At 44.4% G+C, this 16,051-nt stretch overlaps 1 protein-coding gene across 4 annotated transcripts in view; it reads right to left on the reverse strand.

Annotated features, from left to right (window-relative positions):
- Cald1 (caldesmon 1) overlaps positions 1 to 16,051 on the reverse strand; it is a 189,754-nt gene that overhangs the window by 107,164 nt on the left and 66,539 nt on the right. For all 4 annotated transcript variants that reach the window (XR_009056992.1, XM_057767112.1, XM_057767102.1 and 1 more), the window contains exon 2: positions 11,899 to 11,986. The gene's annotated coding sequence lies outside the window, so the exon portion shown is untranslated. The remainder of the gene's footprint in view (positions 1 to 11,898; positions 11,987 to 16,051) is intronic.

Raw genomic sequence — 16,051 nt, forward strand, 5'->3', positions numbered from 1 at the left:
AATCTCAATAGCCACAATGACACTCACCTTTAATCCCAGTAGCCACTCTACTTGCCATAGAAAAGTCTTTGAAATTAAGAATTAAGTTCCTCAGCTTCACTAATCCCATTTCAAGTGCTCAGAACTCACTTATGTTTAAAGGTTGCACAAAAATTCAGAAAATGAAGCCAGACAATGTGACATACACTTTAATCCTAGCACTTTGGAGGCAGAGGCAGGCACATCTCTGTGAGTTTGAGGCCAGCCTGGTCTACGGAGTGAGTTCATACAGCTAGGGATACATAGTGAGACCCTGTCTTGAAACAAATAGACAGACAAACAAATAAACAGAACAGAAGATGAAGCCGAGAGATAACTTATTCCATGAGCACTCGAGTTTTGCTTTATTGTTTATTTTTAAAGGTCAATAGTCAATCATATATAATTCCAGTGCTTAGGAGCAGGGGCTTCTGGCCAGCCAGTTTAGCCTGATCAGTAGGACCCAGATCCCAGTGGGAGACTCTGCCTCAAAAACACCAAGGTAGAAGGCTCCAGAATAAATGACACTCGAGGTCATCTCTGGCCTCCACACACACAGGCACACACAGTGACACACTTACACATATATGGAAGAATTAATGAAATGTGAAGCAGAAAATATTCTCCAGATTTGCCTGTGGGTGCCCTCTCTGTAGTCCTGTGGGCAGCCTTTGGGGTGGGGCAGCGTTGCTTGATAAGGTACTTGCAAGTGAGAAAGCGATATGATGATTGGCACTTTCAAAAGAGGCTAGGGCATTGCCCGGATAAAGATCACTCTTCACACTGAGGGACAAGGTTCCAGAGAGGTTTATTTGGAAATGAAGATCAGAAGGTTCTGAGTTGCCATATGTGATATATGATCATTTTACTCGCTGACTTACACGTGTCTGCTCTTGGTGCTTGGCTCATTCCATAACACATAAGTTTGGTGATCAAATCAGATTCAGAGATTGAAAGAACAGGGATGACAAGATACAGACCTGTTTATGCTACCAGCAACAACTCCAGGGTATAACCTAGAGACATTTTGTTTATGGCAATACTTCTGTGAAGGGCTGGTAGTATATTAACCACACATTAATTGTTCCTTAGTACATGTTTCAACTTCTGTTTGTCTTCATCATCAAATGCACCCCTCAATTTATGAACCCAGTTAGAAACTGTCTCCGTGAAATTTATAATCTACAATGAAAAGCGCTGAAACCAAACCAACAGGCATGATCCACTAAGCCTTTTGGAGGCAATCGTTACATAAGTCAAGCATACAAACTGACAGATGAAATGAATTGGAATGTGTTCTCTTCTTTCTACACGAGCCCCCCTCAAACAGCAGGTCCAACTACTCGGTTAGTGGGGAGTCTCTAGACTTTGCTTTATAGAAAAAATGGCTCACATCGGGGACTTGCTAACAACCAGCACGCTCATTGACTTGAGTTCAGAATTGATCCAGGAACATAATCCTCCCAGGCAGCTTGTGTATGGCTTACATGTGACTTCCTGGGTACATGTGTATTTTCCCTGAAAGATGGGGACTTCCTTCAGGTAAGGATAACGTTCGTTACCTTTCCAAGTTCTTAGTCAATTTCTTTTCTTCTACTGAGCATTCACCTCATGCTTCTTAGACTGTACTGTAGTACAGGGCATTGCTTACTCGTTGAAGCTAACCGGTACACAGACAAACACGAAGGTGTTGACTAACGTAACGGCTAAGCCTAGTGACCTTGGGGTTGGTGTTGGTGGCCGAATGGAGCTCTGTTTTAGATTTTGATTCCAGTTGGGTGTTTTCCCTCTGTAGAGGAAGAACTTTGTGCTAGACGGAAGAACATTCTAGTTTCGGAAAGGAGGATGTAGATAGACATCTGTGTCGGAGGGAAGAGGATACGAAGGGGGAAAAAAGACATTCGTAAGGAATGAAGAGAGTCAGGCTTGAACTGAAAAGCTTCAGATTTCCATGGCCTTTGGAAATGCCTCTCCTCCATCATAATTAGCAAACACTGACACTGAGAGCTCATTTAAATGCTTCCATCAGTCTGAAAAAAAACCACGCTCAGTAATTCGAAACAGAAGGCACGGTTCTGAATGTTTGCTTATGAGACTTCCATTCCCAGGCCGGGCTTCACTACCCAGTGGCCACAGAGGACCTACCTGTGGTCCCAGAACTGCTATCTTCACCGAAAGAGCATGAGGTTGCCACGGGCATTCCCAGGAAGCAAATGAAGACCTAGGGTACCACTTAGACTTGAAAATAAAGGGAAGAGTGCCATTGTGCCTACTGGTTTCCACTTAGGCTGTGAAGCTGCTTTGCATTTGAGAAGTAAGTCGTTTTCAGGATGGCAAGATCCACATTCAACCGAAAAGGGGAGGGGAGTCTGTGACACCCAGCAATACCGTCCAGATTTGTCTCTGAGCACAAGAAAGTTCTTTGCGCATAACTGATTCTTGATTTTTCTATCCTCTTGCTAGAATAGAGAGCCCATGCTTTACAGAACCTACGAAACCACAGCAGCAGGTTTGGCTTCTGACACAATCCATAAAGGAAACAGGAAAAGGGGACTTGTAATTTAGGACTTCAGTTTGACAGCTACCTTGCTTGTCAGACTAAAACATGTGGCCACCACTTGCTAAAGGATCTTGAAAAAAAATTTTTTTAAATATCATTTCTTGTTTTTCTACCTGACCTAAAACCTTTTGAGGACTTCATTTGCATTTTTCAATTATTCACACTTAAACAAAAGCTGTCCACACTATGTAGAGAGATGACTAAGCAATTCTGTATTAAATAATCAAAGAGAGTCCTGCCAATTTTAGAATAATTAAATTTCAGCAGCTTAATATAAACAGTTCCAAGAACTACATGTGGCCTACCAAAAGTATAGATTACAAGTAGTCAGCCCTGTGGCCAGCTGGCAGTCAGCTCGACCTATTAAAATAGAATTGGTCAGAATTTGGAGTATTATTTTTCTTCTCTCCCTCCAATATTTTTCCTGCATCCACATTTGTTTCTTTGGGAATGTTTTCAAATACACAAATAATAATATTAAAACTATTGTGGAATTTCACCTCTTGTAAACAAACCAGCATTTCTCTTGGGACATGCCAGAACTCACAAATCACTCCAATGTCAACCTCGTCTACATAAGCAGCAAAAATGAAATGGCAGGAATGAACTCGCCCTGTTCCCATTCAAGGTGAAGTGTGACCACTGAACAAGTGGATGCCGACATTAAGTCATATGTCCATCAGCTGCCAAAATACCTTACTGACTGCCTTTACCAGGTAGGGTAGCAGGTCAGGACTTACTTCTTTCTTTCTTTCTTTCTTTCTTTCTTTCTTTCTTTCTTTCTTTCTTTCTTTCTCTCTCTCTCTCTCTCTCTCTCTTTCTTTCTTTCCTTCCTTCCTTCCTTCCTTCCTTCCTTCATTCCTTCCTTCCTTTCCTCCCTCCCCCCTCCCTCCCTCCCTCCCTCCTCCCTCCCTCCCTCCCTCCCTCCCTCTTTCTTTCTTTCTTTCTTTCTTTCTTTCTTTCTTTCTTTCTTTCTTTCTTTCTTTCTTTTTCTGAGACAGAGTTTCTTTGTAGCTTTAAAGCCCGTCCTGGAACTTTCTTTGTAGACCAGGCTGGCCTCAAACTCACATAGATCCACCTGCCTCTGCCTCCCGAATGCTGGGATTAAAGACGTGCTCCACCACTGCCCAGCTGGATTTCTTGATAATGAAAATAAAGTTTCATAGATCAATTCCACTGGAATGAGTTAATTGTCTGAGAGATTAAAAAATTCTGAAACTGAGGCTGAAGAGATAGCTCAGCAGTTGGGAGCACTGGTTGTCCTTGTAGAGGGCCCTTGTTCGGTTCCATAGCCCACATGGTGGCTAACACATCTTGTGACGTTAGTTTCATGGGATCTAGGGACCTCTTCTGCTTCCTCATGCACGAAACACACACGGTGCACATACATACATCCATGCAGGCAAAACACTCACAAATATAATAAATAATGTTTTTTAAGCAGTCTGAAACTGCTGTTATCTTATAACATTAATTATAGCCTGGATGGCGGATAGAACTTGAAAAGTTTACATTGAGAAAATACAGACAGGCTTGACTAGCCCATCTCACCACGATTTTCAGCAGGCATCTGTAACGGAAGGAATGTCTGGTTAAAATGAGTATGGATGTGTCACCATGCAAAAAGTCCTTACAAGCTCATATTGTAATCTCCATTGTCTTCCTCATTGTGTTTGAACCAAGCTATAATCAAGAGTGGTTGAGGGTGTATAACCGTCACCATGGTGAAAGTGTCAACAAAAAACAGCCAATAAATATTTATGAAGTGCCAGCCGTGTATACCAGATACTTTGTGGGGTGTGCTGGTTAACTTTATTTTATTTATTGCCAACTTGACACAAGCTAGAGCCATCTGGGAAGAGAGAAGCACAGTTTAGAAAATGCCTCCATGAGATTAGCCTTAGTCAAGTCTCTGGGGCATCGTTTCAACTAATTATTGGTGTGAGAGGGCCCAGCCCACTGTGGGCAGTGCCAGCCCTGGGCAGGTGGTCCTTGGAGGTAGCTGAAAGTGAGCCTGAGAGCAAGCTAGCGGGCCTTTCTCCATCGTTTCTGCTTTGCTTCCTGCCTCCAGGATCCTGTCTTGAGTTCCTTCCCAGACTTTCCTTAATGATGGACCATGCCCTGGGATGCATACGCCAAGTAAAGCCTTCCCTCCCCAGGTTGCTTTTATCATGGCGTTGTATTGCAGCTATACACACCAGACGAGATGTGGATATGAGGTGTGCATGTAGCTACCCTCCTGCCCCCACCCCAAGCTTACAACTGCTGGCAGAGATTAGCAATGATAGACACAGAACCACAAGCTGCTGTGAGCGTGAGCTGCGGGAAGGGCCTAAAGGTTTCTTCGGTGTTAGAATGGATTATGGATGCTAGCTGCTTCTCAGACATGGGTGGTATCCGTCCATGTACAGGATGGCTCTCATAAAGGAACATAGACACTAGAGTTCGCATTCTTTTATCAAATATAAGCTGAAACCTGTTACATGCCAGGCACGGTCCTCTATGCGCAGATAAGCACAAATCCTTTCCATTCCTCTCCTCTAAAGAAGTGGTCAGGAAGGCCAACTGTTCTGGATGGTGATCTGTTTTCACCCCCGTTCCCACCCAGGTCCTAATAATAATAATTCATTATTAAGAAATCCAAAAATAAAGACCCACAGGACGCGGTCTGCTAGAATCTATGCAGACAAGAGGGGTCCATTGAAGATATCAACTGGGGTAAGAGGCAGGAAAGAGAGGCCAGCCCCCTATTCTATCCAAGTCAATGACCTGACAGCTAAAAGGATGTTTCTCACCCACCGGCAAGAAGAGATTTGCTGTTGAAACAAAGCTGGTCCATCATGCTTTCAAGCTTTGTTTCCCAATTCCAGCAAAAGAACAGCTTGTAAGAAATTTACCCCCGTGGCAGGATATCTCACAAGCAGCTTTACCGCTCAGAATACTACAAACCGATCTTTTTTTTGTTGACACACGGGCCCTGGACATTCATGAAAACAAGATGTTCTCTTGCTGCTTTTTTGAGTTAAATGGATTTAAGTCAAGGTTTCAGTCATATTTTAAAAACAGATGTTACATAGCAAAAAAAAAAAAAAGAGTTTTCACTGACCCTAGCAAGGAGAGGCTGTCTCACTTCAACTTGGCTATCCTTTGGTGGCAGGAGGAGAGATCAAAACACGCCTTAGGGGCAACATGAAAGTCACTGTTGTCCCCATTTGGTGACACCTTAAAGGTCAGGGGTGCTGCTGCGCACCTAGGACTCCTGGTTTGGAGAGTGTGTACCACGGAGAAGGCTAGTGTGGAGAGGTTTAGGTGTCCAAGGGGCCTACTGAGAAAGGATAACCTTCCTCCCTTGGGCCACCATCCTCCGTAGACAGCAACCTTCTCATGGCTACTTCTGATGTTCACCCTCACAGATGAACACAGCTCTTGGCCAGGCCAAACGATCTGTTCTCATTAGGCCCTGCTTTTGCTCTCTGGGTCCTGAAGTGCCTTCTGCTCCCCGCTCTGCCATCTCATATTTTATCCTCTTAGAATCTGGCTCAACTCTTATCATTAACAGAGAACACCTCTCTCCTCTTCTTTCTACACAGCCCTACTACACAGAACTCATTGTTTAGACCAGGAACTTGTAGTCATCTTCCTGCCTCTGCCTCCCAAGTGCTAGCGTTCCAGGCATGCGCCACCGCGCCCATCCCCCTCACTCAACAGCTAGACCGCAGTTGTCAACGTTGCTCTTAATATTCAATACCACGTAGCTTCTCTTTGCTTTAATAGAATCTGAAGCTGTTCAACGTTAGGGCTTTGATAGCCCCTTCCTGTCTTGAGTATTTTCTATGTGATTATAGATGCACTGGAAATACTTGCTGAATGGAATTGATGGGAAAACATTAAACAGCATTAAGCATGTGATTCTGTGCTTCCATGCAAGCACTTACTCCACCCACCTAGTTCCCATTTGCTTTCTGCAGCTACTTGCATAGAACTGGGGCAGGTGGATTCATCAGAACCCTGCAGTTAGTGCGTCAGGTAAGAACCTCATTGTTCACTTCTCGTTCAGCTCATCTCCTTCCTCCCAAGAGCCGGGAACCCGCTCCTCATCCTAGGAGTACTCATCATGGGATCGTTCCTTTAATACCACGCACGACCAACCAAATGCTTTTAGAGAAGTAAATATTTCTGACGTGGTGGCTTTTGGAGAAATAAGAAACATATGCAGCCCCAAGAACATTCCTGCTCGAAATGTAAACAAATAAAACAAAACAACAGCGACCCAAACCCAAACCAAACAAGCAAACAAACAAAAACAACATCCAAAACATACTGTGCAAGGAAGCACATTTTCAGGGTCCCATGGATTTCCAGTGGCTGGTTTGTGACTCCTTATGCAGCTCACAATGTCTGACCATAGGCCAGTCCCACCGCGGTAAGAAACTACAAGAGTGGACTCATAATGATGAGTTCATATGAACTCAGTAGGATCCTATTCAAGCTTAACGTAGGTCACAAAATCGGTTTAGCTAACAGATGAAGCTTGCCAATGCCTGTGTTAGTTAGGTCCTGGTAACAATCTTCATTGTCCTCATTTCTCACACAGAGATATGGAAACGCAGAGAAGGCAAGGGGTTACGGAAGGGCACAGAGCGAGTTAATAGCAGACTTGGGGTTAATAATCAGGTACCCTGGTCCCACAGTGTGAGTTTTCAATCGCACTTCTCGGCTACATATGACCTGCAAATGGACGAAGCAAGAGAGACAGGAGCAAGGACTTCAGTGATGAAATGACCATGTGACAGTCTGGAAGGCTCTCTGTGCGCCTACCAAGTCTTCCCAGGAGCTATTTCCTGTCAGAGGGTTTGGCTCACTGGCTGTTAGGGTAACTTCATACTTGATGTTTATTAATGAAGTAAAAATGAATCTCTTGTTTGTGTTCATTTGCGCTTTGGCAAACTGATTTATTATTTCACTTAAGTGAGGGACACTTGAGAAAATAAGCCGAATGCATTCTAAAATCTTAAGAAAAACAAACCACCATACTTCGCACTTCGGCCATGTCTTTCTTTGCTCACGTAATTAGCTTTTGACATGAATCTAAATCATGGGAGTTCATCTGTGTCCGTTTCTGGGGAGATCTGGGGTTTGTGGGTTATTTTGGAAACTTCATTTAAGAGACAGGATATAATATTAAGTGGAAGAAGTTAGACCTGGAGTTGCGGCAGGGCCCTATCCCAACAGGAGTCCTACCGCCTTCATAAGCGTCTCCTGCTGGTGCCTCACCTCTGATTTTTATGAACTTTTAATTCAAATGCTATGGCAGTCTTTCTCTGCTTTTTATTTCAGTTCGTCAGAAACAATTGTTACGGTCCTCTTCTTTCCCTTAAATGCCATTCAAAACCAGAATTTATGGAAACAGATATTGTAGGAACAATCAGATGTCACTTTAAAAAGTGACTTGAAGCTTGGCGGTGGTGGCATATACCTTTAATCCCAGCACTCAGGAGGCTGAGACAGGTGATCTCTGTGAGTTCGAGGCCAGCCCGGTCTTCAGAGCAAGTTCCAGGACAGGCTCCAAAACTACAGAGAAACCCTGTCTCAAAAACACAAAAACAAAACAAAAAACCATAAAAGTGACTTCAGAAGAATGGCAGACATAGATAGTTCAATTGCAATATTTTGCCTATAATTTTAAAACATTGTGTCCCTTTGCCAAGATGAGGCCAATGAAAACTACGTAGAGTATCAGACACCACAATTTACATCACAGAGCACATCACGGGATCCACCAAGTTCTCCATTGCATTGAGTTTTGAAAGGACACCGGAACTGCTAGCCCAGACTTGGAATAGCGCTTGGGGTGGAGGAGATTCTATTCATTGTGTGTCTGTAGGACGAATGACTCAGACAGGAAGATGGACGCTGGAGGAAGTTACGCCTCATGGTAGCCACCACCCTCAACTTATAATTACATCTTTAATTTACAAACTACTGGCCATTTATCTGGGAGAGGCAGTTCCCAAGGTCCCCAGAGTCTCCCTTTCTGACAATTGTCTTTAGATAAATTCTCTGATTCACATTATCCCGATGAAGCTGTTGTAACTTGGAAAGCGAGGCCACTTCACCTGGCCCTACCAAGCGTCAGTGCCTCAGTCCTCCCAGGCACTGGTTTTTTGATCTTGTGATGGGCAGACGGGAGCAGAGCTGTGGTACCCAGCATTGCTAGAGCATCAGAATGCATATTGCTAGCCTGGGAACAGATCCAAGCATCAAACTCGAAGCACGGTTTCTAATCAATGCGCATGCTTTTGCACCCACAGTAAAATCAAGAAATCCTAAATGCAGGGACCATCTGCATTTATAATAAAATCAAGTTAAAAATCCTGGTTATAAATACTCATGAGGGAGAGTTTTTGAAGATCTTAAAGAAAACGCTCTTAGAATGGCTTCTTCCTTAAAGCCCAGTGCCTTGGCATTTGCTCCCATTCTGTGTTCTCTGGATTTGAGGAACACACTTTCCTCCGGTCTTCGGATGCCCCCATCCACAATACATCATTTTTAGTTATTAAATAACAGGACTCGATATTAATGTTGGCCTTCTCCACCCTTTCAGAAAGTGTTCTCAGCCAAAGACATTAAACCACTCTTTCCCCTGTCAGCAGAGCAGCCAACATCCTGAGATCACAGCTCATTCGTACCACACTGGCGTGAACATTCAGACTCCATTTGTCTCCAGCTCTTAAAGCTGGTGTTAGAATGAATGATGGACTTTTGTTTAGCACCAGGAAAAGGGGGGGAGAATCTCCCCCCAAGTAATAACTTTAGCCTAAAATATCCGTTTCAGGGAATGCAACTCTGCCCTTTCTTCTCAGAAAACTCAATGGACTCGAGATTTAATTTGGAATTGTTGAACTTTGGGTATAGAGAATAGTAGGAAGGAAACTGTCTCAACCCACTGCCCCCCTCCATCCAAGTCACGCATTTGTTCTTTTGCTGGAGGGTTGTGGCTCTTAGTAGGGGCAGAAGTAAGAAGAGTTTAGGAGTCCGTGCAGTCAGATCTTACCATTTTGGAACTCCAGGTGAGAGTTCTGATAGTTGTGTTTCAGGTATAAAGAGCTCAACCATTCCTTTCTCTTCACTGAATATTCTCTATGGGAATGGGAACCAGGGCCGGAAAGGACCTGTAGACAGGGCTCCTGGCAGCAGCATCTGCCTTTTACCCTGCTGCTGTGCCCGCTCTACACATAAACTCTGGCATTCTCTTCCCTTAGAAACTGTGTTGGGCTCTCATGGATGTGAGCTCTCATGGAAGTTCCTCCAATGGCCAGGGAAGCACCATCCTTTAGCCAAGCTTACAAGGGTCCATGCGTGAGGCTAGCGTTTCTTCTTGTTCTCCTAACCAACCAGGTGGGTAGCCCCTGAGAACCGTGTTTATGCAGCTCTTCAATCCCTAGCCAAATATGGCTCTGCCCAGGCTCATTCTGGACTTCCCGTGAGTCTCAGGACAAAGATCTGGAGCAGCGTCCTGTGGGGGAGACTCCTGGATGGATGTGGATTCCAGGCCTTTCCTCACAAACCTCATTCTACGACCACCCCCAGAAAGTCATAGGCAAACATATTTTACATTTAAATCCTACGATGTATAACACATTGGAGCAAATTTGAGCTAAGCGAGAGACCAAGCACTTTGTTAAGCGTGTCCAGGGGAACTCATTCTGGAAAATGGAAGAAAACAAATTCCCAAACTTCTCCTTCCATCTGGAGCCTCAACTGTTTCTTAACATATTGGCCCACAGCGGCTATAAAGTCTCCCATTCATGCTGTTCTGAAACAAGAGCAAAGGCTTCTGGGTGCTTACAACTCAAAGCACGTCTTTCACATCTCACAGGAAAGCCGTCTTTTTCGTCAAGCCTGTCAGGTGACAGAAGGTAATGAAGCATAGCTGGGAGGCACCTACGCTGGCCACCGGCCATCACTCACTTCAGCGCCTGGCGTAGCTCCTTCCTGCAAAATTTCCTACCTTACAGAAATAGAAATTTGTGTGAACTTCCAGAATCAAGCGTCGGTGGCATTTGGGGGGTACCTCCACAAGAACGGGCATCTATTTCCTGGCTACGCTAGGATGGTAAGGAAGGAAGTATGGGAGTGAGTACTTGAAGAGAGCTGGCATTGCAAAGGATGAGGGTATGCAGAGATCTCTGTAGACCTGGTAGCCGTTTCTGCCAGTAGTCTCACCATCCAAATGCACACAAATACTCACACAACATACACACACACCACCACCACCACCACCCCTCAAGAGAGATTCTGCTAAAAGAGAATCAAGGACATGAGGAACTAAAAAGGAAGCAAGAGGAGTAGGGAACAAATGAAATAATCCTGAAGCAATAATTGCCTGAGAATGGTGTTAAATTCCTGAAAAAAAAAACAAAAGCAAAACCCTTCCAATTAAGGCCACCCCCACCCCCACCCGTTTCCTTTGCTTTCTCTACCCTGCCTTAAGGGCCCCTCTTTGTGCTTCTTGGGTGCTTCAGCTGGGAAACTTGTGGATTAAATGGGAAATGCACCCGCCCCCCCCCCCCCCCCACCACACAGTCACATGTATTTAAAACTTGGTCCCTGATTGGAGGTGCCGTTTGGGGAGGTTATGGAACTTTAAGGTTGTGGAGCCTTGCTGGAGGAAGTACATCACTGGGGGCAGGCTAAAGCTCAACTCCACTTCCAGCTCACTCTCTACTTCCTATTTACCCTTGGAATGTGATAGCTCAGCTTCCGGCTCCTGCTGCGCTGCTGCCCTGCTTCCCTGCATGACTCACTCTTACCCTCTGGCGCTAAGAGTCAAACTAAACGCTTTTGTTCCCAAGCTGCTTTTGGCTGAGGTGCTTTATCACAGCACCAGAAAACTAACTGGTTCACTTATTGAAAGTGCAGGCTGCATCTTGCTCCTGAAATCACTAGCCTTCTTACAACCAGGAGCTTATATGGACTCCGTGGGGTTGAGTCATCCGCTTTGCTGCCTCAAGGTGACAGCATTAGTCACAGGGAGTAAAGAGTTCCCTTACTGAAGAGAGACAGAAAGTCATTACAAAGGGCAGGGAGTATTCCTCAAAATCTTGATAGCATCTACCCGGTCCACTGAGTGCTAACTAAACAAGGAAGGACTGCAGCAGGCAGGTACCCGACCCACAGAGTGCTAACTAAATCATCAGGACTGCAGCAGGCAGGCTAGTTTTTCGTGATGGACCTTTAACATGCAAGAATTTAGCAAGTCAGGCAGAAAGGTTGTATAATTACTGAAAGCAGAGCCCAAAGAAACAAACTGTACTCACAGGGAAGCAGTCAGATGGCTACTTCTGAATCTTTGGGCACCAACCCTGTGGGCTGGACTGGTCGGTCTTGAAATCTGTTATTGATTATCTGGAATAAAAAAGAAAATGGGAAGATAATTAAGTAGGGTTAATGTAGAGTATATCTTCATTCTTGTACATTTATTTATTATTTATTTTGGGAGTATATGGGCACACATGTGCCACAGCACAGGAGTGGAGGGCAGAGGACCACTTGGAGTCTGTTCTCTCCTTCTACCGTGTGGGTTGTGGGGATTGAATGTGGGTCATCAGGCTTGGTGGCAAGTGATTTTGCCCACTGAGCCATCTCACCAACCCTAGAATGTATGTATTAAAAACATCTGTTCTCTCTCAGGTACCACTGTCAGAAGGACACTGAGGAGCGAAGGCAGACCTGGGGTAGAAATAGTTATTGTGATTGGGGAGATAGCTAGGCAGCTAAAACTGCTTGCTGTGAAAATCTGACCACCTGAATGTGGATTCCCAGAACCCAGGGTCTGTAACCCCAGGAGAGATAGGAGTTGGGGACATGACAATCTCCAGAAGCTGTCTCTCCAGCTAGCCTGATGAAGAAACCCAGGCCAAAGATGGTGAAAAGGTAAGACTTGACAGGAAGGTTGTCTACTGACTTGCACAATTGCACCTCATGCTCATGAATAAGTCATCTGCCTGTGCACGTGAGCATGCACGCACACACACACACACACACACAAGGAGGGGATTAGTGTACATTTTCATTGTAAAGAAAATAAATGTAATAATTACAGACTCAAAGCCTGAATTATTCTAAATGATGAGGCAGAGAATGCACGGCTGTACTTCTGCCCTGACAGGACCAATGTTTATTTGCCTAGCTTCTGTTTCTCTGCTCCTAATACATTCAGTATTTAAAAAAAAAAAAAAAAAGAGTTAGTAAATGGAAAATAGGGGGAGAGCATGCTATGTGTAGGTAGAAAGCCCCTTTGTGGCCCAGTGTGTGTATGTATGTGGGAGCTGTCTTGTGGATGAAACAAAAAACCAAAGTAAATAGCAGAGGAATTGTGAGAGAAGTCCCTTCTATGCTCACATTTCAAGTCTTAAAATGAGACGTGGGTGGGTTTTCTACTGTTTCAGGGCAATCAATGTCAGTGGGAACCATCCCTCACCTTATCCCTTCTGGCCATGGCTGATGGTGCAATGCCACGCACAGACATTCTGGCTGACCTTCCTCCGAAACACTTGCCAAGTCTAGACCAGACGTAGTTAAGGAAGGAAAAGACTAAGGTAAAGGGAGGGAGCTAGACTCACGGCGAATGAGCCTGTCTTCCTGCCCTAGTCCCTAGCAAGCTGATGGCAAACAGCCAGGCACTATTTATTGCCCCTTTGACTTAACCATCTAACTGGGTGTGGTGAGAAATGGATTTCACATGACAGCATCTGGGATGGGAGAACCAGGGCGTATTGAAAGCAAAGCCGAGATGCTCTCCTTCCCATCAGATTTCAGTCTCTCTTAGAACAGTGATTTTTCTTGGGTCCTTAAGAAGTGGCTAAATGAACTGTCTGGTGACACAAGACACAGCAATTAGCACTTTTCTTGGTAGAAACTGATTAAAGCCGTATGCAGGCATCTCAATAATTACATGTGAATTTTCTTTCATTAAGAATGTTCTTAGATATGATTTTTCAAAATGGTTGCCAAGGAAGAGCTTCCGATAATGACTGACTGTCACCAGGGATCACTGCAACTGGGGATTTAATGAAAGTAGATGATGTTTTAGCCAGCATGAAGAACCAACTGAAGAACTAATTCAATATGTTGTCTCCCACAGCTGAATTAGGCCCATTGATGCCAGCGTTATTATTTCTATCAAACAGCTGAGATTGTGAAATTCATCCCCATCGATCAGTCCCCATGGGATTCAGGGAGGGTCACTCAGAAGGGGTCTTCAAAGTGTTATCTTTGCTGCTAAACCCAAGAGTATGGTTGGCTGGTGGCTCTGTCTCACCAAAAAGAGGCTTCCATTTAGAGCCCAGGAGGATGACAAAAATTTCGTGTTGTAGATAAAGTTAGGAGGCACTTCTGCACGCTTGGGAACGAGAGAGCGCTTCGTGTGGCTTTGCCTGCGTTCCGCCCAGTCTCCTACTCTATATAATAAGATGGAACGTTACATTATCTAAGGACACACAGAGGAGTGAAAGCTGCAGGACACAATGCTTGAAATGGGAAAGGAATGGGAAGCGGCTATTTCAGTCTCAGCTGGCAGGAAGTCAAGTACCTTGTGGAGATGGATATTAAAATAAAATATTTAAAAATAGCTCTGTGGAGTTTAGTCAAAATGAGCCAGTGGCAGTAAAATATTAATACTTGTCGCTTCCTCACATTTATAATTGAGTATGGAAGTCAGAAGTCTGTTAGAACGGAGGGAATGCACAGTTTTCGGGCAGTCAGGCCATTCAAATAAACCCCCATGGGTATTGAGCAGGTCCCTAAGCACTCCTGGCCTCTCGCTTCCTCAGCACACTGTGAAGTGTTCGGAGGAGATTTTGAAGAGATCTTCAACTCAGATGGCTTATATATAATCATAGGATCTTTTAAGGGAAAGAACTGTGTTACTTATCTCAACAAAAGACCCTGTAGCTGTAAATAAAACGCCAAGTGCATCTCCTTTCCTGGACCACCTAGTCCTATCATCCCCATCATTTCTAAAAGGGGTGTGTGTGTGTGTGTGTGTGTGTGTGTGTGTGTGTTTTCTGAGAAAGGGTTTCTCTGTGTAATAGCCCCGAATGTCCTGGAACTCACTTTGTAGACCAGATTGACTTCAAACTCACAGAGATCCTCCTGCCTCTGTCTCCTGAGTACTGGAAATAAAGCAAGATGAGTATGTTTTATATCTCCCTGAGAGATAAAAAATTTCACATCCTAATGTTGAGAGTTCACTGAGAGCCTGTTGTGTACAAGGAACCTGGCATGTGTTCTCTTGTTTAATGTTTGCCATCTGAAAGTAAACAGATTTGTACTCATTTTTGCACGGTTAATAAATGACTGAGTCGAAATGAAACCCATAATGTCTTACTCCAAAGCTTTCTCCCCAACTGAACACCTGGAATTACCATGGCTTCTAAGGGTTTTCTAAGATTGGCTACAAAAACTGTTTTGAAGCAGGCTTTATGAATTTATTGGGTGTAGAGAGGCCACTAAGGCACCTAGAGTAGATTAACGTGTGGCAGCCCAGTGCTATTATTGGAAACAACTGAAAACCTGGGTAAAATAGAAGATCTACCCTGTGGCATCAGAAAGCTGCGCAGCGACTGGAACTTCAAGGCTCAGCAGTCTAGAGGCAGGGAAGGAAGCTGCAGTGGCAAGACCCCCATTCGGCAATTTCTACCAGAGCCATTGTCCTCAAACCACCAAAAACAAGGGGACAGAAGAGAATTAAAAACACGCGAGGGATCGTATCACATGCCTGCAATCCTAGCACTGGGGAGACTGAGGCTACAGTATTAAGTTCAAGGTCAACCTGGCCTATATGGTGAGAACCTGTCTCATAACCACAAAGCAGAACACAAACAAAGACCAAGGAGCACATTTCTGAGGAGCTGTCCCACAGAGGTGGACAACAAAAACCTAGAGTTCATAAAGAGAGAACAACCTTGGGGCTCTTGAGTAGTTTGTGTTTGTGTGGTAGTTATTAACTACTAGAAAAATAATTCAGAACTCAACACTAAAAGAATCCATTTTACAGTGTAGTCGGTTATAGTCTAAGAAAACAAATAAAAGAAAAGGGGAAGAGGAGGAAGGCAGGGAGGAGGAAGTCCCTGGGGACCCTGGGAATGCTCACCCATGGAGACGAGGTAAAATAGAGGTGGGTGAAGAGCTGCTATGAAGACTTTTCTCAGATGGGCTTCCTGGAGACTACTCCCTCAGTTCAATTCTGTGGCCACGAGCTATTCCAACTCTCCCACACTAACACAAGATAAGAAGAAAGCAACATCCAGCACCCAGTGGCACTTAGTTTTTGGTCGCTGTTTGGAGTAGGGTTTTGTTGTTTGGTTTTAAATTTTATTTTATATGCATAACTGTTTTGCCTGCTTTTATGTCTGGATACCATGTCTGTATCTGGTACTGGGAACTGAACCCAGGCCCTCTGGAAGAACA

Source organism: Chionomys nivalis, chromosome 1 (genome assembly GCF_950005125.1).
Source record: "Chionomys nivalis chromosome 1, mChiNiv1.1, whole genome shotgun sequence".
NCBI classification, from domain to species: Eukaryota; Metazoa; Chordata; class Mammalia; order Rodentia; family Cricetidae; genus Chionomys; species Chionomys nivalis.